Source organism: Ambystoma mexicanum, chromosome 2q, assembly GCF_040938575.1.
Source record: "Ambystoma mexicanum isolate Mex_15411 chromosome 2q, UKY_AmexF1_1, whole genome shotgun sequence".
Lineage (NCBI taxonomy): Eukaryota > Metazoa > Chordata > Amphibia > Caudata > Ambystomatidae > Ambystoma > Ambystoma mexicanum.
Window position 1 is genome coordinate 1,324,750,857 of NC_090924.1, and position 26,016 is coordinate 1,324,776,872.

At 48.3% G+C, this 26,016-nt stretch overlaps 1 protein-coding gene across 1 annotated transcript in view; it reads left to right on the plus strand.

Annotated features, from left to right (window-relative positions):
• Nucleotides 1-26,016, plus strand: part of CMC1 (C-X9-C motif containing 1) — a 475,420-nt gene that overhangs the window by 197,515 nt on the left and 251,889 nt on the right. The gene's annotated exons all lie outside the window — the stretch shown is intronic.

Sequence of the window (26,016 nt, forward strand, 5' to 3'; positions counted from 1 at the left end):
GGTTTACAGCTCAGGGAGTCTTGATTCTATGAAGACACGGAGGCGAACATTATGCTAATCTTCATTTATTGATACTCTCTAAAAGCCCTTCAAAAGAATTTTTTTTTACGTTTAACTAAAAACTTCAATAAAAGACTATTTCCCAAAAGTCTCATTTTTAGGGTAGTTTTCCTGTTGGCAAGCTCGACCAATGAGAACCCTCTCCTTCACCACAAGTCACTTCTTTCCTGGGTCCCTTCCTCTTTATCTTTGGTGTCCTGAAACGGACACTTGCAACGGTTAATGCTTCAATATAAGAACTCTCTTAAACCACTGCAGCTTTTCACACCGACCAGCTTTTCACACCGACCAGGCACAAACTTCTTTGCAGATCCTTACTGCAGAACCCCATTTCATGCAGCAACTCGAACCTTCTCCTGAACAACCATTGATGCTCATCCATTCTTCTGTTCCTCACCTGTAGTAAGAGCAAAATGACAATTAGGGTAGGGAATAGGCTCCTTTCATCACAGTAGTACAATACAACCTTTATAAACAGTGAAGCATATTCTGACAGGGATAATGCTCGCCACCATGTCTTTAATAGAACCAAGACTCCCTGAGCTGTAAGCCTGGGTAATCTTCATTCTATGTCAAGACCAGAGGCAAACATTATGCTTGTTCAAAGCCCCACATAACGGTCTCTGCAATATTGAATATAGGTTTTAAAATCAAATGCTTTAAAAGAAGAATCCCTAGACCAATCTGCAGACTTAAGAATATCCTGCAAAGACGATCCTGCATTAAACGCCTTGGAAGCCATTGCACCCCTCACTGAAGGTGCTCCAAACATTGTGACATCAACACTTGCTAAAGACATTACTTCCCTTACTCGTCTAGCAATGGTGGCAGAATCAATCGCATGAAAGGTTCTTCTACGTGCAATAAACGGCACTGAAACGCCCTTCGTCCTTATTTCCGCTGCCCTGTCTTCATTATGCTGGATACATTGTTCAACGCATAGCTTCGAGTTCTCTGGGAAGTATGGATAAAATATGACTGAGGAGAGCTGCCTTTAGTTTGTTGCGTTATAGTAAATGCTACTCCTTCTGAGAAAACACTTTGTTTACTTCCAGAGCTATTGACACTCTCCTACAGGAAACTAGGCATAGTAACATGACAACCTTGTCCACCATGTCAGGTCCTGCTGAGATGGCCGACCTGCATTACCCTACTGTTTGAAACGCTTTGCCTTCCTCTGGCAGAGATGCCAGGAAATTCAGCACGTAAACTACAGGGGCAGGAACAGGATGACTACCCTTCTGTCCACATTGTGTTTTCCAAACCTGGCATGCAGAAGTATAGCTCCCGATTGTAGATGGGTATGATATGATAGTTTATTTATATAGCGCCTATACACAATGTGTTTCAAAGCGCTTCATGACAAGGGGGGGAACGAGGGAAAATGCAAATAAACATTCTTACAGGCCATGAACAACAAGAATGTGAAATTAACTAGCTTACTCGGCCTAGCGACATTTCAGATAGTGCAAGTGCTAAGACACAGATAGGAAGGAAATGGGAACAGACAGGCGACTACCGTACTAGTCCTGATGACATTTCTGATAGAGCCGGAGAATTACACAAGGTGAGGAAGAGGGGAGGAGAAAGTAGGGAGAGGAACAAAACAAGCGACTATCGTACTGGGCCTGACAAAAGATAGTGCTGGAGCGGGAGGTGGGGAATAATAAGTAAGGGGGGGTGACAAACATGTGTTACTATCATACTAGGTCCAGGGACAATTCTGATAGAGTAAGTGCATAGAAAAAGGTAAGGGAGGGGGAGGAGAGATAGAGAGAAGGGGGAGAGGAGAGGAGAACAGAGAATAAAAACAGTGAAAATAGCAGAGAAGCAGAGGGGAGAGCAAAAACAGTTGCAGAGGTCAGTAAAACATATAATGTTGCAATAGAACAGAAAATGTAGGCAAGGATTCACGGTGACGATAGGCACAGCAGAGTGCCCATTCAGGGCCAACAAGAGTGCGAGTTCCAGGGGAGGTCCAGCATGAGAGTTGAGGGGGTGAAGCACCAAGAGTCAATGTGTCCAAAGGTCAAATCCAACCGTTGGCAAAAGTCATTTATGTTGAACCCTACGTGAATCAAGACAACTCCTGCAATGAATGGGAGGGGGGGAATGAAAGAAAGGGATAAGGGGAGGGGGGAAGGAAAAGATCAGGTGAAGGGGGGGAATCAAGGGGGCCAGAAGGGGCCGTCACTTGGGAACAGGGGGTTGGGGGGGCACACAGCGACATCTCAGGGGACCAGAGGGGGGTGAGGGGTTGGGATGGAGGGTACAACAAGCCATCACGGGGGGAAAAGAGGAGGGTGGGGACATGCAGTGACATCACGGGTGACCAGAGGGGGGCGGGAGCACACAGCCATCACGGTGGACCGGGGGGTACACAGCGACATCACAGGGGACAGAGGGCGATTTGGGGGGGGCGCTCAGCCACATCACGAGGGACCAGAGGGTGGGGTGGGGCACACAGTGACATCAACGGCGGACCAGAAGGGACCACACAGTGACATCAACGGGGGACCAGAGGGTGCACAGCGACATCACGGGGGACAAGAGGGGGGGTTATACAGAGACATCACATGGACCAGAGGGGGTAGGGGGGCATACAAACAAGTCACGGGGGCCCTGAGGAGGGGAGGGGGAATACAGCAACATCACGGGGGAACCAGAGGGGGGGAGGGGGCAGCAGCGACATCAACGGGGACCAGAGGGGAGGAGGGGGCGCACAGCGAAATCACTGGAGACCACAGGGGGAGGAGGGTATACAGAAACATCACGTTGGACCAGATGGGGGAGAAGGATATACAGAGACATCACGGGGCACCAGAGGGGGGTATACAGCGACATCACGGGGGAACAGAGGGTGGTGTGGGACGCACAGCAACATCACAGGGGACCAAAGGGGCGTGGGGGGAACACAGCAAAATCACGGGGGACCACAGGGGGTGAGGAGTATACAGTAACATCACGGGGGGACCAGAGCGGGAGGGGAAGGTACACAACATCATCACTGGGGACCAGAGGGGCAGGGGGTACACTGTGACATCAACTGGGGACCAGATGGAGGAGGGGGTGCACAGCGACATCAACTGGGACATGAGGGGGAGGGGAAGGGGCGTATACAGCGCCATCACGGGGGACCAGAGGGGGTAGGAAGCATACCTAAAGCAGAAGGGGAGCAGACAGGGGCCTTGGTAGTGGGCCTTGGTAGACTGGGCCATCTACCACCTCCCGGTTGCTGTGTTTGGCCCATCTAGACCAGTGCCACCGATGGGAGGGGGGAGGCCGAGCCCAGCCCAAAGCAGCTACATCAAGGAAAGTGGTGCAGCCATCTTTAAGACCAAAAACACAGTTAGCCCCATTGCACATGAGTGAAGAGCACTGTAGGACTTGAGCATACTTTGAGCACTGTGGGACTTGAAGGTCTCAATGTTACAATTAGCGTTTTCTGTCTGCCCTTTATGTTTAAACAGATTTACTTGACTTCCATTATTAATCATGTTTTCAGGCGATTTTAAAAATGACTAAATGATTGTTTTGAAATCAAAGAAGTACTAGCTCTAAGAACTTAGGAGGTATTGTTCTGATCGCCACCTTTAACTTCCCCTTGTTGGCAACAAAAGTCATTATGGATGTGGGCAACTTCATGAGGGGGAACTCTATGTCTGATAAACTATCAGTTCACAAAACTCAGAATGAATTGCTTTAGACTAGAGGATCTCACTTTGACAACAAGCCATTATATATTCCGGCATCACTGACAAGTCTTCCTGCGATGAAAACAAATACTGCATCTCACTCAATGGAATCCTCTTGTTCTCCTGTGGCTCTTCTCCTGCCAGGAGATCCTCCCTGCCAATACCACCCCCAGGGTTAAGATCAGGTAGTGGCTGCCTTCCTCTGGCCATCGATCTCCTCGTCCCTCAGCAGGATGGATGCCCTCAATCCCATGCTGGCCGCAGCGGACTCTCCTTCGGGACCTTGGACAGGCTCGGAGACGGCTGGTGGTTCCAGCCGTGAACACCCATTGCCACAGACGACACTCCAACTAATCAACAGCCCAAGATACTCTGATGAACTCTGCAGCACCTTCCGATATTCTGTGCATGTTCCATCTATGCCGGAAACTCTGCACAGCAGTTGACTGAGGCTCCCTGCTCCACTAACGGATGTATTATTTCTCCCTCTGGGTCCGTCAGCATGTCTGTCTTGTCTGGAATGGAATGACCCTCGGAAGACCCCCAAAAGTTCCATCAGAACTGGAATCCATGTCCGCGATCTCCAGTCTGGCAAAACTATCACCATCTCTGCTTTCTCTCCACGACTCTTCATTCGTGTCCTTGCTATCGCTGCGAACGGGGAAATGCATGATGAAGTGCCCCCATCCACTGTTGTAGAAACACTTCCGTCCCCTTTGCCTCAGGGTCTAACCTCCAGCTGAAATATCCAAATCTGTATGTTTAGTCTGGACGCAAAAAGGTCCATACCTATCGGACTCCAAACCTGTAGTAATTACAGTAACACTGCTCTTTTCAATACCCAGGCGCTGGAATCCCGCAGCTTCAGGAAATTTCAATCCGCTACTTTATTCTGCTACCCAGGAAAGTACTCTGCTCTAATCGAGATCTTTCTCTCAAGGCAGTAGTGCCAGAAATCCTTTGCTAATTCTACAAGCATCCTTTGCCTTGTTCCTCCCAGTTTGTTTATATATCGCACTGCTGATATATTGTCCATCCTGAGTAATATACAACATTGAGCCTCGTCTCTTGCGAAAGCTCTTACCGCGAAGATCATGCTGTCAGTTGCAGGCAGTTGATGTGCAGATCTAACTCTGCTTCGGACCATTTACCTCCTGTTTGTAACTGTCCACATCTGGCCCCCATCCTTACCTTCCCGCATCCGACACTTGACTAGATCTGAAACGTCCCTGAATACTGCCCGGCCGTTCCAACCCTCCATGTTCGGCAACCACCCTCGAGTTCAGCCTTGCTTTCTTCATCTAATGATATCTACTGATGAAACCGAATTCCACCCTGCTCCCTGAAGGTACTTATTTTCAACCTATGTAGTGCTACCGACTACTCTGGCTAGACACTGAAGCAATATACCCTTCTTCTTGATCACTACCCTCAACTCCTTTTATTATCACCTTCATCATCTGAATCGGAAGTTCTAACATCTCCTTCCTGGTATCTATCATGAACCCCAGGAACTCTTCGCGCTTGCTCGGAGTAAGAACGGATTTCTCCTTGTTGACTAAAAACCTCTGAGGGAAGTGAGAAGCTTGCCCGTCCAATCTACTGTCAACTGAAACTCTTGTGTCATCAGTAGGATGTCGTCTAGGTATATTATAATTCATATTCCTCGGTCTCATCGCAGCCGCAACTGACCCCATGATTTTGGTGAATGCCTATGGCAATGACGATAGGCCGAAGGGAGACTCCTGCCAGGACTGCTCTCTCCAATTAAACCTCAAATAAGGATGTTGCTCCTTCACCACTGGCATGGTACAGTACGCATCTTTTAGATCTATTCTAACACAACCAATCGTTTTTCCTGAGGATATATTCCGTCCAGTGTGAAATGTCGGTAAACAAGTTAATCGTTCACGCGTTTTAGGTTGATGACTGGTCTTACTTTGTACTACAAACACATTTCTGTAGAACCCCTGATCCAACAGGTCTGCTCTCTCTATGGCATCTTTCCTCAACAATAACTCCAAGTCCGAGTCTAGGAGTCTCCTCTCTGCCTGTGAAATCAGAATCTATGAGGGTATCTGCTATTGTGTGAGCCTTGTTACAAATTCCAGCTGTAATCCCTCTACTGCCTGAATCACCCATGCATTGCTTGATAGCTTGTGCCAATTGACCATAAATTGCGCTGTCCTGCCCGCTACTGGGGGGTCTTGTAGAGTCCCTGCAAAAACTCTACCCATAAACATTTTCATAATTGAAGATTGGGCTTGTTCGAGCGCCGTAAAAGTTCCTACGTATTTGTTTATCTCCTTAGCGAAAGCCTCACCAAATAGTAATCCGTGCCCCGCTTCACCTGCTTCATAAAAGGCGAGGTCGCCCAGTTTGCTGTCTATCGTCTTATACTTCTTGATCTTTCTGCCGCGTTCGCTGATGTTGATCACACACTTTTGTTGTCCTTTCTTCTTTTGGTTTTTCTGGTTCTACTCTAGCCTGGTTTAAATCATATCTAACCCAGAGAACTTTCTCAGTCTCTTGGTCGGGGGTCTTCTCTGAAACATATTCACTCACTTGTGGTCTTCCTTGGCCCTTTCGTTTTCTCTCTCTACACTTCTTCGCTAGCTGGGGTTAATTCTTCTTTCAGGTTCTTGCATCACTTCTATGCTGATGAGACACAACTCTTTCTTTCATTTCCACATTTCACTGACGATGTTCCTCACAAACTTAGTGCTTGCTTACTGGCTGACATCATGGATGTCAGCCCCAAAGCTACTGGTGTCTGGTTTAATCTTTTCACAACTTTTTTTAATTGCTTTTCTGCACTCTTTGACTTCCTATTTCTCGTTTAACCATGCTGAAATCTGTATTTCATGCCTCTATTTGTGTCCTTTGTCAACTGGCTCCTTGTAATTCTATTTCCTCTTCTTTGACACAACTTGGATGGCTTTCATTTCATCACCATTTAAAATTTGATTGTCTATGTCTGGTTTTTAAAGCTCTTTATGGTCTTGCGCCTCTTTATTTTCACTTGTCTTTTAATCTTCCCTCTTCTTCTCTTCGTTCTGCTTCTCACTATCGTCTTGTAGTTTCTCTCTCTCTCTCTCTCTCTCTCGCTCTTTCTCTTCCCTCTCTTTTTCCCTCTTTCTCCTTTTCTCTTTGTCTCTCTCTCTTTCTCTCTCTCTCTTTCTCTCTCTCTCTTTCTTTGTCTCTCTCTCTCTTTCTCTTTTTGGGTCTCAACAATCCCATCTTCTTGTATCTGGTTAATGAGGACTTTTGGCAATTGCTGAAATTCTTTGTGTTTTGAATATTGACTTAATTGTTTGTACTGTTTTTGTTCTTATGTACAGCGCTTTGGCGTAAGGCACTATATAAAATACAAATCTTCAGGAGTAGACCTCTCCTTCTCCCTGATGATGATGCACAGTTGGCATTGCCAAACTTGCATACTGCTCATTGTGCCCAATTCGCTAATATTTGTCGGTCGACCAGTTCCCCGGTGTCTGTGGCCCTTTCTGCGAGGTCTATTATCTTAGCGATAGGCTCCACTAAATCGAGCACTTTATCCTGACATCCTTTCCATGACCTGTCAATGACTTTGCGAACATAGTTTGCTGCCTTTGTCATGAATGTCATCTTCTTCGGATACAACCCGGTGTCTCTGATACTTTTCCTGGCAGGTCAGCCTTAGGACATTCTGCTCTCACTCGAAATCTTGTCTTTCTCTAATGGCTTTTTCATCTTTTGAGCCATATATAGTGTTGCCCTTGGGGAAGGCTGCCAGTCTTTGGACCTTGGGTGCCTACTATCTGGATCACACATGTCTGACATGTCTCCTGTGATATCCGGTACTGTCCCCATTGTGCCACTAGTGGTATCACAACACTCTTCCCATCCGAGGTGTCGTCCTTCACATCATCCACATCGGCAGCATCGTCTTCAATGCATTTGTCGGTATGCCCTATGTTTTTCGTCCCTGGGGAAGGTGGTATGAGGCGGGCATTACTGGTCTGAGGAGAAAAGCGGTCTTCAGTTTGTTGAATGCGTCAGCTGCCTCTTGGGGTTTTTGCTGACCCCTTCATGAGTACCCGGGGGAGTAGAAGAGCGTCATCTCTTCCGGGTTTTGCTTCTCCACTGACTGTCAACCCCTGCCTTTGAGTGTCCGTAGGACGTACCTTCACCTGGACTGGCTGTCCATCTATCTCTACTTCTACCACACTCAACAGTGATGCTTTTTTGCCCATTAGTGTTTCCAGGATCTTCCACCTGTCCTGAAGGGGCTTAAACTGTTTCACTAGACACTCCCCTAGTACCTTCTTAAAACGTGGGGTGAGGTCTCTCTCTTAATCTGCAATCAGTTCCTCCTGATTCCCCTCACTCCACTCACTTTGACCATCTTAGCCCTCTCTGTGGGCCATGTGAGCATCTGAAGATGGGACTGCAAACCCGCTTTACTACGTGCAAGAACTGATTGAATCTAGACAATGCAGAGGGTCTTGAACTTAATCCTTGCAGCCACTGGGACCAAATGCAGAGATTTCAGTGCTGGAGAGATACGATCTCTGTGCTTAATGCCAAGGACAAATCTTGCAGTCCTGTTTTGGATCAGTTGCAGAGAGCGGAGAGTAGAAGCAGGCAGATTTAGAAAGTGATTGTTGCAGTAGTCCAGCCCAGAGAGAACCAGAGCTCTAGAGACCGAGAGCTTCTGTGAGAAGGAGAGGAAAGGAAGAATACCTCTGAGGAGGTGTAGTTGGTGGTTTGACTTCTTAGAAATGTCGGATGTGAGAGGAAAGGAAGAATACCTCCGAGGAGGTGTAGTTGGTGGTTTGACTTCTTAGAAATGTCAGATGTGAGGAGAAAAGGAGAGTGTGGAGTCGAAGATGACCCTGAGGTTCTTAGCCTCACAGGTGGGAGCAGGAAGAAGGCCAAGGGAGTCCGGCCAGATAGTGACAGGAAAGGAGGGTGCTGGTGTGCCGATGAGGAGAATCTCTGTTTTACTGGCATTAAGGCATAGATCATTGTAGACCCACCACTCCTGGATAGCAGACCGTCAGAGATGAGAGAAGAAGAGGTGGCAGAGGGAGCCTGAAAACGAACTGAGTGTCATCCGCATAGAACTGAAAGTTGGAGCGGAGAGGGGCAATGCGGTGGGCGAGAAGCGCCAGTTATTGGTTGAACAGCCGGGGAGAGAGGTTGAACCCCTGGGGGTAGAGAGTGAGATAGAGGAAAGGAATCACCCAAGTTGGACTTGGGAGTGTCAATGAGAGAGGAACAAAGTCAGCCAGGCCAGGGCTGATCGGTGATACCCAGGTTATCACGGAGGTGATTGAGCTGGATGGCATGGTTGACCGTGTCAAAGGCAGAAGAGAGATCGCATAAGATGAAGACAGAGGGGAGAATAGCATCAAGGTTAGAGAGCAGGTCTTCACGGATGTTCAGGAGAGCAGTTTCCGTGTTTCTGGCTGCTCTGAAGCCAAACTGATGGTCATGGAGACAACCAACAGATTCAGTGTGAAGATTTAAGCTGGGAGATGGCCAGCTTTTCCAGGAGTTTGCCCCGGAAAGGAGTAATGGAGATTGTGCGATAGTTAGCCATGCCGGAGGGGACGGCTGAGGATTTCTTGAGAAGAGGATGCACAAGAGAGTGCTTCATGGGGGAAGGGAAGGCTCCAGTGGCAAAGGAGTGGTTGTAGATGTCAGCCAGGGCAGGAGCAAGGGTGTCAATGTGGTCCTTGATGGTTTTGGAAGAACAGGGAAGAACGTGTTTTGACGAGAATTTGATAGATCAGACTTTTCTAGAATCCTTGTCAGGGAAGAACAAAGGAAAGGAAGAGAAAGAGGAGAGGAGAGGTGGCCAGAGGTAGGTACAGGAGAGAGTAGAGAGTAGAGGGAGGAGGTGGAGACGAGAGGGTGGACAGAATGTCCTCAGTTTTAGAGGGAAAATGAGAAGCCAGGGCCGTACAGAGGGCCTGGGAGGGGACAGGACGGTAGAGACTGCAGCAGGATTGGCCAGCTCTTTGCAGATTTAGTTCAGCTGAGGAGTTAGATGCTGCAGAGACGCAGGCTTGGATGTGGGGTCTCTTCTTGGTGCGGACAGAGAGCCGGTATTGCCTTTGGAGCAGGCGGCAGGCCAGTTTGTAAGAGGATGCACAAGAAGCTAGCGATTTCCTCTCATCCACCCTTCTCTTGCGTTTAAGAGTGATGAGGTCAAGTCATACCAGGAGTTGCACTTGGCTTTGGGCTTCAAGCGGATCCTCAGGACAGGGGCAAGAACATCAAGGTTATCAGAGATAGAGAGGAGCATGGAAAGGGCTGTGTCAGGATGTGAGTCAGCCAGAGGGGGAGGAAGGGGAGAGAAAGTGGCAGTGAAAGCCTCAACTGACACACGCTTCATGGGTCAGATGAACGAGAAGATAGGTGGAAGTGCTGGAGTTGCTTGAGGGTTAGGGAGGAAGAGATGGGAGGAAAGGAGATATTAGGATACATTGTATTCTAGGTATGTGCTTAAGGTTTGTAAATAACCAGAAATTGCATAATAAAGAAAAACAATTAAGGAAAAGTTGATGTAGAGTAGTTTTATGAATTTTATTAATTCAAAATAAATGTCTTCTACAACCACAAAGGAGGCTAGATTTGAACTCGGAGTCTGGGGCAACCTCCATAGGCATCCAGGGCATATTTCACATAGCGGATGGTGGACCCCCGGTACCCATGTCCCCAGGTCCCATTCTCGAACCAAAGATATGGGTCTTCATCTCAGGGGGTGTAGGGAAAAGGGCTGATGCATAGTTTTTCCCTCTTGCATTTCAATTTTGGCAACATATTGACGTTTTGGCCATCAAAGATAATGGGCCTCATTACAAGTTTGGCGGTAGTCTTACCGGTAGACTTGCACATTTTTCCAGCCCCTGGCAATGGGGAAATACAGGGCCATTACAACCCTGGCGGACCGTGTATTTCCCCGTTGCCAGGGACCGGAAATTCTATTCCCCAGTTCATAGGGCTCAATGGGAATGGGGAGGTTGGTAGCACCGGCACCATTCAGAATGGTGCTGGTGCTACCGGCAGTGTCTGCTCGTGGGTGCCGGTACGCCCCCCAGGTCGAACCTGGCAGGCAGGAAGGCACCCGCGAGCAGAACTCGTAGTTTGCCCGTCCGGTAACAACGGTACCGGCAAGCTTACCGGCAGAGGCGTTGCTAGGGGGGAGTTGAGGGGGCTGTAGCCCCTGGTATTTTGGTTGTAGTTTTGCATAAAACCTCAGGAACTACAACCAAAAGGGTAGCTAGCCCCAAGTCCCGACAGTCCCGACATTAGCTTAGCCCCGGATATTTTCCAGAACTAGCAACACCCCTGCTTACCGGTACCGTTGTTACCTGACCGGCAAACTTGTAATGAGGCCCAATGAGTTTCCCGGTGCCAGGTAGAATAGTATTTTAGTCACTGCTTTATAGGTGATGCAGGTTGTCTGGAACATGATGCATGCTTGAAGAGTTAGCAAGTGCAGCTCCTGGAAGTGGGGATTATTTTAAAGACCTTTATCACAGGAATATCTACAATAACATCTGTTTGTCTTTAAAAATAAATAGTATATCTCCCTTCCAAAGTTTAGGTCCTCAAAGCACACTAGTAACTTTCCCCCCACCTCTGTCAGTCCCTCTTGGCTGGAACAGCTCTTCCTGTTTTCTGAGCATACAAATAGTGTTCAGCATAGGGTGACCAGACTTCCCGGTTTTCCTGGGAAATCGCCCTCCGTCCTGGGGTCCTGGGACTTTTTTCATTTTAGAAACCCCGTCTGGTGTTTGCATTGATGGGTGGCTACAGTAATTAAAATTGTCATTTTTCACGAAACTTTCAGAATCTTGAAGTTAGAGGATTGGCTTGAACTCCCAACCTTTCAGGTACAAGTCCCAACACTTATTGACTGTGCCACAGAGACTGGCTTGAAAGTGATTGTACAGCAAGCCATGTAATATAAGTCAGAGCAAACGCTTGTTTTGAAGTAACATGCCAAGATTCACAGACAAAACTGCACAAATAAGATCATATACAGTTTATGGAAAGGAGAAGTGCTGGAAATATGATTGGGTGGTGGTTGTGGGGGCGTGTGTGGGGAGGGGCAGTAATTGGTGGGCTGCAATGGGGTAGTCCCTGTTTTTCCTTTTGGAAATCTGGTCACCCTAGTTCAGCATCATGAGTACCTCTAACACTCTCAATGTTAGCTTGTGTGGATCCTGGCCCGCTGTCTTGGAGAACCTGTAAATAAGCTGTCATGTTTAAAGCCACGGGACGCACCCTACACACCTTTTACCACCAGTTGCTTTTTTTCCTGCCCAAAAGTGGCGGAAATGGAAAAAATGTGGTGGGGGATCCGACAAGGGCCAGGTTGGGGGAGGAATTTGGGGGGGCGGTGCCAGAGGGGGCGTGGTCTAGAAGGGGCGGGGTTGGTAGTGGCCATCCGATCAAATGAATAATTAAAAAAAGAAAAAAGGCACCCGCGACGGCCGCCGGCTTTGGTGGGGTTAATTCACAATGCTCGCTACATGTACAACTGATTGCTTTCAGTTGTATATGTAGCGAGCATTGTGCTTTACACACCAATGTCAAAGCCGACGGTAAACGGCAATGCTGCCGTCGCGGGTTTTTTTTTTAAAGTAGCTACAGTTCGGTTCATGGTATTGCGCGGCTGACTCTGGCCGGATCCCGAGATCCGGCTACACATCTGGTACCGGATGTCGGATCCGCCGAGAGCTGGCCCAATGACCAGCACTGTTTGTACCTGTGTCATGGTCTTTGTGTCACCTGCAGCAGCATCAATTCATTAACTTTGCTCACCAGATCACGTTCATTAACTGCTCCCCACGGCTGACTCGTTGACACTTCTAAAATGAATCTGACACCAAATTAACATTGTTATGCAATTTTCGCTGCTCCCCATTTTCAGATGCCATATATATTAAGTCGAACCCCCAGCCCTTCGAGCCTCACCTGTCCTGTGTGTCTAACTCCCTCACCCCATATGATATTTCCCCTCCCACCCCCCCCTGTCAAAATGTCCATAATATACAAATTTGTTCACTCGGTTATTTCAATGTTACCGTTTCCTGCTCAGTTCTAATGGCTGGGTGATTTAGTCATCTCTTGCAGCAGTAAGGCGGTTCCATCTTGGATCCATTTCATCCCTCGTCAATGCAGGATATCTGGGCATGCTACTAAGGATTTTCAATTCGTTTCACAGTTTTTACAACGATTTCTTCTTTTACTTGGTTTTTCGTTCATGCACTTTACAATGGGTCCATTGCGAGGTTTGTTGTTACTTCAGGCATCTACTTGTGTTTTCCCTATTTATCTAAGCGTCTGGGTTTTTTGATGGAGGCATCTTTTTGCAGCTGTTTCTCTGATTAAGGAAGATGGCTGGCGCTGACGGGTATGAAGAGGGTATGCATTGCCTACCATCCGAGAACGCAACCAGTTTGAGATACACAGAAGCTAACAACTTAACACCTTAAACTGGTGCCATTCCGTGTCCCTGAGTAAGAGTAACATTAAGTAAAAGATGCTGCTGCAGTCTCGGGTAGAAGGCTTCAATGCCGGCGCCACTCTGACTATTCCTTTTTCACCTGCTGGTTTTAATCCTCACATGCGATTTAATGGAGACGCTGTTAGGGAGAATTCTCTCTTTAGGCTGAATTTCCTAACCTAGTGAGTCCCCCAGCAGCTTTGCGGGATTTTTGGAGTTAGTTTTTTTCTCCTGCCAAGAGTGAGACTCTTTTTCTGCCACTCTTGGACATGATTTATGGTGTTACTTTGACTGGTAATGTGTTTTATGAGCTATGGGGTCCTTTGCTCCATAGGGTCTCATGTGTGGCGCCGGCATTGAAGCCTTCTACCCGAGACTGCAGCAGCATCTTTTACTTAATGTGTGTTACACAGCACCCTCCGTGCAGTAACACCGGGGTGTCATAGTGACACCCCACCATAGACTCCATACCCTGGGACTGACTACTGTCTCCCAGGGCATGTAAAGTCACCATTGGCTTTTCTAGTCCCAAATTATTAACAGAAACCAGTACAAACCATTATATTGTGGACGTACTGGTCGGGGCAATTCGATTGCCCCGGGGTCTGTTAGTCGAGGGGGCACGTCTCCGTCCCCCCTGATCGAGTTTTGGCTGGTGGCAGTGGAAACTACTTTTTATATTCGACCGCGAATATTTTCCTATGGGATTTTCCCATTGTTCGAGGCTACCAACTTTAATTATTTAATTCTCATAGCCTCGAACATACCGCCGGTTTATTTAATTAATATTAATTCTCCGGTTGGTATTTTTTGCCAAGACTCGATTCTAAAATGGCGTTTGTGTTCTCTTCTGTGACTCCAACCCAAGTCGAGCCCTTTGTTCCACTTTTTTTGGCGGGCTTCTCCACAGAAGCCTCCAAAAGTGGTGCCACAGGGGGTGTGGGAGGGGGTTTAGGCACCCTGGACCGAGTTACCTTGGTAACTTAGGTCGCACTCTTGTGTGATTGGCCCAATGTTTGAGTGACAGCTAGGCTGAGTGAATGGGGGTTTTCTGCATAAAAGCAGGGCTTTGGGGACTGGAACTTCAGAAGTCGCCACAGGACCTGAGAATCCGACGAGGGAGAAGCTGAGCCGACCTACCACGACGACACCACTGGTGGAGCCCTGCAGAACCGACTCACCACTTCCCGACGACAGAGAAGATCTCCCGGCTGGAGAGGCGTCTTCCCCTGACTGGTGGGCACAACCAGTTTTCCTTTCTTTCTTCTCACCCCAGCCCGGTTTGTGGTCGAACTGCCAGATAGCCACTCACCGCTGAACCGCGAATCACCGGACCGCTCCTTGTACCTTGTAACTCCGCGGCTGGTTTCTTCTCTGGCAGTGCAACAGACTCCTGTCTTCCTCCACGACCAGATCCTCTCTTCCCCCGGACGAAGCACCTACTTGCACCCGCTGCCAGGAACAACTGCCCCCGCTGGAGAGTTCTCACCACTTTAAGGTACCGTGTCCGCCAGGCCTCCCTTTCTAAAGATTGCTACAAGGTAATAATAACCCCTTAACCTTCTGGACTGGGCTGGCCGCCTTGACCCTCTAAATGGTCCCTTTCTTTGGTCCAACTCCTTTTTGAACCTTTACAAGACTCTTGTGCACTGCAACCGTGTGACCTTGGACACATTTCGTTTGATCCTCTTAAAGCGGATCCGGCCTACTGACTCTGAATTCATGGTGTTACTTTGCCTTCCTCTCTTGTGTGTTTGTGAAAAAGTGTTGCGATCTGTTTCAGTTTATTCTCTGTTTTTCTCTCCCTTTTTTAAAATGAGTTATTAGAGTGCAATCTACGTTAAGCGCTCACCGCTGTCTGAAAATAAGTGGGGCTTTACTTAAGACTTGTCTAATATTCTTTTAAGGGAGTGTATATCTTTTAGTGACCGTGTTTTTGAATTGCTTGCTATTAGTGCCTGTGTGTTTTTCTAGATGTGGTTTTAAATAAATAATTATATCTCTTTTACACCAAGCCTTGGTCAGCGTTTACTTGTTCTACTGTGTTCTCTTGACCTATTGTGAATACTCTGTATACTGCCTAACTCTTCTTGAGGGAAGTCTGACTGCTCAGCCACAGCTACCAAGTGAATCTGTGTGGTACAGACTGCTACCAATTGGGTTTACTGCCAAACACCTGTAGTCCTAAATCTTTTGCAGTGGTCCCAGAGGGAACTGCACAGGTTTCTGCCTAACAGACGCAAGGCCTAGTTTTTATTTTTTTCATTCGCAGCCTCCCTTGATTCGGGGGGGGGGGGCGGCAGGTGGGGCGGTAAAGTTCGATTTTCTTTTGACTCCTATAGTTTTTTGTAATATGATAGAGGAATTGTCATCATTGGCACCTGTACCTCTACAATGTCGTGGTGTCACCTGTTTTGCAGGTTCTGCACTTACCTTAGCATATGTCTAGAGCAGGAACTAGGCCATTCGTATCGGAGCGCTGTTCAAAGTTGAACCCTTTGAGTGCCACCCTGCAAGGCCCTAGGCTGCCACGAATATGACTACTCCTAATGGTATATATGTCCATTAGGCCAAACGGGACCCTTTTCTTTCACGTGCATGTATACATCCCAAGGGCAGTAAAAAGCTTCCGAAAGGTGAGATTTCCACAATATGATTGAAGCCTCAATAAAATATTGCTTTAGTGTTTCACTTTTAATCGAACTTGGGCTTTCCAACTGAATGATCTTCCCATTCCTTATATCTTATTTGAGGAGCCTTTGGCCAGTAACGTTGTTAGTCACTTGGAAGAGTCGATTGGGGGCAGTGTACATAGTTTCTCAGAAGACTAGTACGTCATTCCCCTTGTCGAGTAACTTACCCTTTAAATTCATCTTCCTTTGTTTTTTTTTTCCCAATTTTTCAGGGCTTGGTCATTCCGAGACTCACTGTTCAGTGCATTATTCTCCAACAGTATACATAAAAGGCAAACCAAGTTTTGGTCGAGATTTGCAAGTACCTTGCCCTCTGCTATTTATTTATTTATTTATTTGTTTCTATAGTGCTGCAGTCCTCAGGCATCAGGGCGCATAACAACTAGACAAGGACAAAACAGAAAGAGAGAGGACATCATGGTATCGGTACAGTTATGGAAGGTTTATAGTTCGTCTTGGTATTTAAGCAATGACTATTTGAACAGCAAGGTGTTCAGTTTTTTCCTAAACTGTAGATAGTTGGATTCTAGTCCTAAGTGGCTTGGGAGCTCGTTCCTTTTGGTGGCTGCTTTGGAGGGGAAAGCCCTACCTAGTCCATTGGTCTTTTTTGAGTAGCTGACTTTCACTAGCCCTTGGGCCTTAGACCTTAAGGTGTGGCTTGGTTCGTATGGGGGGACTTGATTTTTTAGGGAGTCTGGGGCCGATCCGAATAGGCAGTGATGAACAATGGACATTGATTTAAAGATGATGCGATCTGCCGGGGCTAGCAATGGAGGGACTTTCTGTCCCCAGTAATGTGTTCCCTTCTTGATTTTCCTGTGACAGTTCTAACCACATTATTCTGGATGACTTGACATTCTGTAATACATTTGCTGCTGGCCCCCAGCATCAGCAAGTTCCCGTAATCCAGTCTTGATAGGATCGTGGCTCTGGCAATGATGGAGCTTTTTTGTTGATTTAGTAGGGTCTAATCCGTTTGAGTAGTTCTGGTGATATTGGCAGGTGCGTTTTAAGTATGCAACTTGAGCATCTGCTCCCAAGGATGATTGTAAGTAGACACCCAGTGTTTCAGTTCAGTTAATCTACTTGAGAGTCTTTGGAGCATCTGGACAAGTTATTTTCCCATTCAGGGTAGCCATCCAGCCTACTCTTCCTGTCCCACAGAAAAAGTGCAAAGCATTCTTCAGCAATCCTGCTTTTGTTCGGGGCTATCCCTGTCCAGATTTTGTAATGGTCATGACTGCTAAGCATCACTCTATCAATCCTGCCTCTTGCTTGCATTCTGTCAGAAAAGACAGCAAGCATTTTGACAATTTAGAGTTCTGAAGCCTACTCTCTGGCTTCTAATGGATGCTTTCCTCCCACAGGTAACTCATTTATGATGTCCCTATCCCAGCACAGCTGTTCCCCAGAATCTTTTCTGCTGCCAGGGGGTGAGTGCAGCCATGCGTTGACTCCGTCCGGTGCCTCTACATGCCCCACACCAAATATGCTATCAGGGCCAGTACATATAGCGGCGCCAAATCCCGTGACCTCCGTTCCTTTGTTCCATGCACTCTGTTTGCTGATCAGAACACACTCGTCGAGCTTAACCTACTTTTTCAAAATATGCCCTGCCTAATCCGTCCAAGGCCTCTGGCTTCAAGCCGTGTGCGGTCTACGGACGGCAATTGTTGGCCTCAGATCCACACCGGATTTGTTTATATTGCTTGGGTGAGGAGCCACGACACCCAGGATTTCAGGCCATTCCAGTCCATGCATCCGAACGCCCTCCCGGATAGGGCAGCAAAGATCTTCTCTTTTGTCCGCAAAGGTTAAAAGTGAGGCCCTGCAGTATTGGTCGAGGCTACACGGCACGGAATGATGCTCTGAGGAGCAAGTGGCTCCACTCAAGGAAAAGGACAAGAAGAGGAAGAAGCATCGGAAGAGGTCCTGCTCGAGTGAGTCCTGGAACTGACATTTGTCTAAGAACAAGAGCCACGGCTCCAGGGAGCCCCCTGAGCGTCCTGTGCAGGCACCTTTTCCTACCCAGTCCTTCATGCCTAAGCAATCGAAGAATGTTTGCCTGTAGACATTGGACCTCATTTGCCAAGATGCCAGTGGCTCCGGCCTCATAAACGCCGGCTCTGGCGACTCAGGGTTCTATTGCATCTGCTGCGACTGACAGGGTACCCTCTGAGGACCACTCCCAAATGCCGAAGGGCTCGGGCCTAGACCCAGACACAGGCCTCTCGGTGCCAACAGGCCCTCCTTCAGGAGTGGTGCTCTTCGCGCAGGCACCAGCCTCGTCTTTGTGTTGGCTCTGCTGGAATACGTTCCACTCCCTAGGGATGCATTTCATGTCAAAGTTGTATGACATCTATGATGGGTAGGATGACCAGGTCTCTTTTGGGCTTGAGAGGGATTTTCCAGGAGAAATATCTTGTCATGGTGAGGGTGTTCTGGACCTGGCAGAAGACCTACAGGGGGCCAGTGGCCTCAACACCTCCCAGGAGATGGAATTATTGCGAGCTCCAGCTCCCACTCCTGCAAAGCCCCACACGACCTTCCAGAACATGGTGGCTAAAGTGGCCAGTACTCTGGGGCAATCTGCTCTGTCCAGGTCCAAGGTTGACTACAAGCTTTGCAACATTCTTCATGATGCCCCCCAAAAGGAGATGCTCCTGCCCTTCAATGTGGCAGCAGAGGCCCCTGTATTGTAAATGTGAGAGAAACCTCTGTTCTGGCTGTGGACATGGATCTAGCGAGGAAACGCTGTCCTTCTCTATCGGATCAGGGCTTTCTTTCCTCCCATGATTTGCTGAGAGCTTGGTGATTTAGGCCGAAACGGCTAGCCTGAAGACTTCTACCTTTCCATTCCTTCCATTGGACAGGGAAAGAAAGAGGTTCAACGCATGGGGCAAGAAGGTGTTTGCGTCGAGCAGTCTTGCATTGCGGGATGTGAATGCCTCTTGCATCAGGACAACGTTCTCCTTCAGCCTTTCGATGGCAGTGGCCAATGCGGGTGAGTACATCTCATGGGGAGAGATGAGGGACGGCTTCCTGTCCTTGGTCTCTGACGGCAAGGAAGCAACAACACACATGCTGCAGGCGATACTGGACACAGTGGACTGTGTGGAAGGGCCATGGCCACTAGCACAGTGGTTGTCTGGGTTTGCAGCTGATGTCCTGGCCAGTCTGTTGGATATGCCACTCGACAGCCATAACCTTTTTGGAGCTAAAGTTGTCGATTCCCTCCAGAAGGATCAGTCTTCCGAGGCAAATGCTAAATCTTTGGAGCTAGCAGTACAGCCGTCTTTTGCACAGCCGTCGTCTCACGATAGGGTTTTTTGTCCCTTTTTTCTGCCTTTGCCCTCTCCACCATAGACTTACCTGATTAACAACCGGAGGCATTATTCTGTAACAAACCGCAACTTCTTACGCCGCACCTGTAAGGAGAGAGAAACCAGCAATTTAAACACACGCATCTTTTGCCGGACAGTGTTTGGTAATAAAGACTCTTACCTCAACACCATCAGCTGCCACAAGACAATCTTCCCTTGGACCCAGCTGCAACACAAGAAAGGAATGTACAAGAGTGAACATCGGACATATTGAACTCTTTGAACTTTATACTTACGGGTTCTCGCCTGGAACCTCGGAGTCAATATTCATCCGGAACTCTTCCAACGCCCTCAAACCAGTGAAGTAACTGGTATATACGCGCCCCTGCATTCCACGCAGGATGGAGAGCTCATCATTTACAAACATAAGGTGAGTTTACAGAAAGTGAATACCGGTGGTGATTAGTGGGGAGAACAGTGGGGTTCCATTACTAAAATCCACGGGTGGCTGAATCCCTTTCTCCACTTGCAGGAGAATATTTCTATGTTTCAAGCAGACATGATTAGGCGGTCCAGTCCAGTCTGTCATCTCTGCACTACACTTCACGTTGGAGGAGGTCGCAGCTGTCCGGGTCCGATCAACGCCCCTGTGGGAGCCAGGTGAGCGTAACACCACCAGGGAATCTCTCTTTGAAGTGTCCGGATCCGCTCCTTGTGCAGGAAATTCAGTCCCTGCTGGAGAAAGGCGCCATAGACCTGGTGCCTGTAGCGGAGAGGAACAAGGGATGGTATTCCCCTTATTTTTTTATGTCAAAGAAAGACGGGGGATTGAGACCCATCATGGACTTGCACGGTTTGATCAAGCTCCTCAGGAAGGACAAGTTCAAGATGGTTATTCTTTCTCAAGTCCTCCAGGTCCTTCAACTTCAGGACAGTTTGGTTTCTCCCGACCTCAAGGACGCTTACTTTCATGTGCCGATCCATCCCAAGCGCAAGAAGTACCTGAGGTTCGCGGTTGGAGGCTCGCACTTTCAGTTTCTGGTCCTGCCGTTCGGATTAACCTCCGCCCGAGGGTCTTCACCAAACTCATGGTGGTGGTGGCAGCGTATCTCGGGAAAGGGGGGGATTCACGACTACCCCTACCTGGACGATTGGTTGATCAGGGCGCGCTCTCCCGAGCAAGTCCTGGATCATCTGTCCGTCACCTGCCACTCCCTTCACAAGCTGGGCTTCTCCCTCAACTTAAAGAAGTCCCATTTGACGCCAACCCATCGGCTCCAGTACATCGGAGCAGTGCTTGACACGTCCCCGGGGCAGTGTTTTCCTCCCCAGGTGAGGGCTCATGACATTCAGCAGATGGTGCACAAGTTTCAACACGCCCAGAGTCTCCCGGCGTTCGAGTTCTTGAGGTTGCTTGGCCTCATGGCATCCTGTATTCTTCTGGTGCCAGAGGCCAGGTTGCGGATGAGATCTCTGCAATGGGCCCTCAAGATGCAGTGGTCACAGTCCTCCAGCAAGATGTCGGACCCCGTTCAGGTGCCGCCCTCGGTCGCCCAGGACCTTCTGTGGTGGGCCGTCGAAGGCAATCTGATGAAGGGGCTCCGTTTTGGCTACCCTGGCCGGAGGTGACATTCGTGACGGACGCGTCCCTCACAGGATGGGGAGATCATGGCAACGAGTTGACAGTCAGCGGTCGTTGGTCTCCGTTGGAGTCCAGACTCCATATCAGTCTGTTGGAGCTGCGGGCCGTTAGGCTTGTCCTGAAGGCTTTTCTGCCGACGGTGCGAGGAAGGAATGTCCTGATCATGACCGACAACACAGTGGCCATGCACTACCTCAACAAAAAGGGGGGGCAGGGTCACTTCCTCTGTGCAGGGAGGCGATGCAGCTCTGGTTCTTGGCCATCCAGCAGGAAGTTTCGATCTCGGCAGTTCATCTGGCCGGAGACGAAAACGAGACGGTGGACACTCTGAACAGGCAGAGTGCGATCTCTCATGAGTGAGAATTGGCTCAGGAGATTCTCCTGGAGACCTTCGCCCTTTGGGGGCCCCCTCAGGTGGATCTCTTCGCCTCCAGTGTCAACCGGAGGTGCGAGAGGTTCTGCTCGCGGGAATTTCCTCCAAAAGGAGCCTTAGCAGACGCGTTTGTGGTGGAGTGGTCCTTCCCACTGCTGTAAGCGTTTTCTCCAGTCCCTGTCATCCCGCAAGTGCTGCGGAGGTTCGGTTCCCAGATGATCCTCATTGCTCCGGCTTGGGCTCGGAGGACGTGGTACCCGGACCTTCTCGACTTGTCCATCTGCCCTCCACGTCGTCTTCCCTACCGAGACGACCTGCTCTCACGGGAGGGGGGGGTCAGGTTCTCCATCCAGAGGTCAGATCCCTCAACTTTCACGCTTGGCTTCTGAAAGGTTGAGGTATAAGGATTGGGACCTCCCTGAAGACGTGATGGAGGTGTTGCTTTCGGCCAGACAGCCGGCAACAAAGTCCCTGTACCGTTGCCGTTGGCGAATGTTCTGTGACTGGTGCAGGGTTAAGAATGTAGATCCTTTTTCATGTGATATTCCTGTAGTTCTGTCTTTTTTGCCTTCGTTGGCCCACAGGGGCCTGCAAGTGGGTACTGTTAAAGGTTACCTGGCGACGCTGTCTATATTTAAGCGCTCGTCTGAGGAGTGTTCTTATTTTAAAATTCCTTTAATTTCTCAGTTTCTCAAAGGACTCACTAATGTGTTTCCACCGGTACCTTTCCAGGTGCCTGGTTGGGATTTGAACCTTGTTCTGAAATTCCTTATGGGTGCTCCATTTGAGCCTTTACATTCCTGTCCTTTGAGGCTGTTGACCCTTAAAACTGTGTTTTTAGTTGCGGTCACTTCCGCTCGCATAGTGAGTGAGTTGCAGGCACTTTCAGTTAAGCCACCCTTCACTGTGTTTTATAAGGACAGGGTTGTCCTTACAGTTCGTCCTTCCTTTCTTCCGAAGGTGGTTTCGGAATTTCATTTGAGCCAGAAGGTTGTTCTTCTGGCATTTTTTCTCCTCCACCACATCCTGGTAAGGAAGAGGAGAGGCTCCATAGGTTGGATCCTAGGAGAGCTTTAAGTTTCTACATTTCTCGCATGTCCCGGGTCAGAGTGGACAATCGGCTCTTTATTGGTTATGCTGGAAGGTGTTTGGGACAAGCTGTGACTAAGCAGACTTTGTCTAGATAGATTATCTTGGCAATTTCTGAATGTTACCGCTTGGCAGGTAAGGACCGTCCGGTAGGCTTACGGGCCCATTCTACTAGGGGTATGGCTGCCTCTACTGCCCTGCAGAGGGGTGTTTCTATTCGTAACATCTGTGATGCAGCCACTTGGGCTTCGGTCCATACTTTTGTATGTCACTACTCCCTCGATTCTATCCATGGGCAGGATCTGGCCTTTGGCAAGGCGGTCCTTTACTCTGGAATTTGATTGGGCATTCTAAATTTCTATATACTAAATTATTTTCCCTCCTCCATACATTGGTACTGCTTTGGGAGTCTGTCATAGATATGGAATACGTCGGAGGACCCAATCCCCTCGAAGAACAAGTTACTCTCTTACCTGGTAACATTCTTTCGATGGGATGGTCCGATGATGTATTCCATATCGCTCCCTCCCTACCTGCCCCGCTACAGAATTTCTTATGCGATTGCAGCTTACGTTTCCGTAAGGCTTTCTGTGGTCATACTGGCAGTGGTTTGGTGCCACACGTTCTGGGGAAAAAACTACAACTGAGGCTACGGGCGTCGTGCGTCCTACTTATAACATCCGGTGACGAAGGCTTGACGGAGGCCCTCGAGGACAGTGTATCGACGTCATCGATGCAGGACGTAGACGGCGAAAGATTTTCCGAAGCAGCACAGCTGTGGTAATTACTGTCATAGATATGGAATACGTCGTCGGACCATCCCATCGAAAGAACGTTACCAGGTAAGAGAGTAACTTGTTCTTCACCATGTTGAAGCCAATAGACCTATCTAACAGGCTGTGAAAGGCTACCTTAATACGCCTTCACCACTTCGTCCAAGATGCCCAAGAGGGTCACCTGCATCCTATATCATTGCACAAACTCTGATTTAACGTCATCCAGAAATGAGTGGTTAAGGGTGTCTTGCTAAATTTGACTAACCTCTACAGCCCCAAGTAATAGTGCGGCCCAATGGTTGGTTGAAATAGGGATCTAGTTCTCAGGGGTAAAGGATCAAGACCTGGTTACTAAAGCAGGGATAAAGTTGCCTCGAGCTTGAAACATGAGGAAAATATTGCTCAGCAAAGCATTGATGAAGTTAAGGTAAGGGGCAAGGAGGTCAGGCAATGGTTGGGCAACCCGAAAGGTTATAGGGTTAGGCCTGGAGGAAGTAGGTTACTTAGGGCAGCATCCGCGCATCAGAATCTTTTGGAATGGGTGGAAAGTGGAAAGGATGGAAGTAGAAGCGAGACTACTTGTCGACAGATCAACTGTTAAATACAACCCCTTGTGTGTCATAAGAAATTGAGGCTTATATCAAGTTGGCAATCTTGAAGCACATTTCTTCCTACGGCACCTAGTTCTTGCACGACTCACTAAAGAAGGGTCCGTCATTACCTGAAACTTTTAGGGTTCTCTTGGAATATATATTTTTTTAAGAGGTCTGAGAACTACAGGGAATGTCTTGAGCTTGGCGGCAACAGTAAAGACAGAAACAAGTGATCACAGTTCAAGGGTGTTTATTGAACGTTCTAATGGGTGAGATAAACGCCTAATCTAAACCTAAATCTAAGATGAGAGCAAGCTACGACCATCAAATAATAATAAGGATGTCCTAGTGGCATCTTGTCAAATAAAAGGGCCTATACTAAAACTATTGCCAATCCTTACCACCAAGTTACAAACAGAGTGTGAGATAATGTTCACCAGAAAAGAAAGAGGTGTTCACAAAATGATAAGTTAGGATGGTTTGGCTGGGGTCTTCCTTCCCCAGGTGTTAAGCACGGACAATGCAGGACTCCTAAGCACAGCAGACTCCTGGGCCTCAACAGCACAAGGTTCACGTGTCCATTCAACGATACCAGGACCTTAAGGGGCCAAGTCTCTTCTACAAAGTCTCTTGCCTTGGAAGGCCTACTGGACCAAAACAACAAACAAACTAAAGTTCCTTTGGTGATGTTGCACCTTGGACGATTGTTCTTCGCCCCTTGGATCTCCCTCCGCCGGGCTTGGATCCTTCTTGCAACATGGGCCTCCCTCCGTCGAGTTCACTATCGCCTTTCACTCTTAATATCAATGCAGTGTCCTTGGGTGCATCATCCTTCACCCTGATTCACATGCATCCCTTAGCCGGGTTCACATTTGCAAATTTCATAGTTCACTTTGTTTTATCACAGAGCGGGATTTATTCTATTAGCTTTTCCTTTGGTATCCCTCTGTAGGGTTCACGCTTGCCTTAATTTATAATTTTCCCCGAAAGTGAGGGGTCCCCTTCCCCTAGCTTTCTTTCAGCTACGGGACAGAGACTTTCGACTGCAAAAGGGATTATACATGACCTTTGTAGGACCATTCCAGCACCTCATGCCGCCCTCTCCTAGGGCCTTCTGGTATCTGTTGTTTCAACACAAACAAAAGGGGCCAGTCCGAGTCCTTTGAATGAGCACTCCTGCGGTGCCTTAGTACTCTGCAGCTGGCCCTTCTCTGGGCTTTCCCAAAATTTCATACACACACAGGTTCTTTGTTTACAAGTTCCTTGCGTTCCTATAATGTTGCCAATTGCAACCTTAGGCTCAACACAGTTCGGTTTGCTGGTTTGCTATCAGCTTTTTCGGACTCACCGGCTGTGCTGAACACGTTTTCTTGTCTTGCCTCGCCCTTGAGGTCAAGGACGGTACCACGGTAGCTAGCGTACCTCCCCGCCTGTGTTATCAATGCGGAAGGTCCCCTTGTGTTGGGACATGTCAGGTAAACAGCTCTGGTGTTAGTCCGTTGTTTGTCACAGTGTAGGAAAGTGTGTGTGTTGAAAAGGGTGGGGGGTAGAGGTTTTGATGGGGTAAAGGTGTTATAGGGAAAGGGGTTCCGCGTCTCGCCTGTCCACTCCCAACGACCCCTCATCCAGGTGATCCTACCCCACTGACCATTGGATCCAATAGCGGTGGGCGTGTCCTGGCCACCTGTGAAAGTGACAGTGAGCTAAAGACTTGGTAGAGTCTCTCCCAGGGGTTATTCACTCAAGAACAGGCAATTAGGCTGTGTTCGTGCTGGTAGAGATTCCCAGACCCCCCCCCTTGTTTTGCATAAATTAACTTTGGGTCTCACCCTAAGTTATCAGGGCGATCCAGACATGGACCCCTTGCTCACTGTTCTTAGAGAGACACAGCTTCACCTCACTGATGATGCCCAACAAGACTGAAACACGTGTATGGGGTTGCTGTTGGTACTCTTGTTCAGAGGAGAATTGCTTAGTATTTCGGTGCTGGACTGCCCCTGGGCAGGACAAAGACTGATAAGCAGGGAAATGTCTTCTCTGTGAAAGGGACAGTGAGCTAAAGACTTGGTAGAATCTCTCCCAGGGGTTACTCGCCCAAGAACAGGTCATTGGGCTGTGTTCGTGCTGGTAGAGAGATTCCCAGACCCCCCCTTGTTCTTTATAAAAAAGTAACTCACTTCAGAGGACAGGTATGTTTTTCATTGGATTGAAAACACCAAATCAATTTCCATGTTCGTTGTTAACTAGTGCAATCTGGTCTAAAT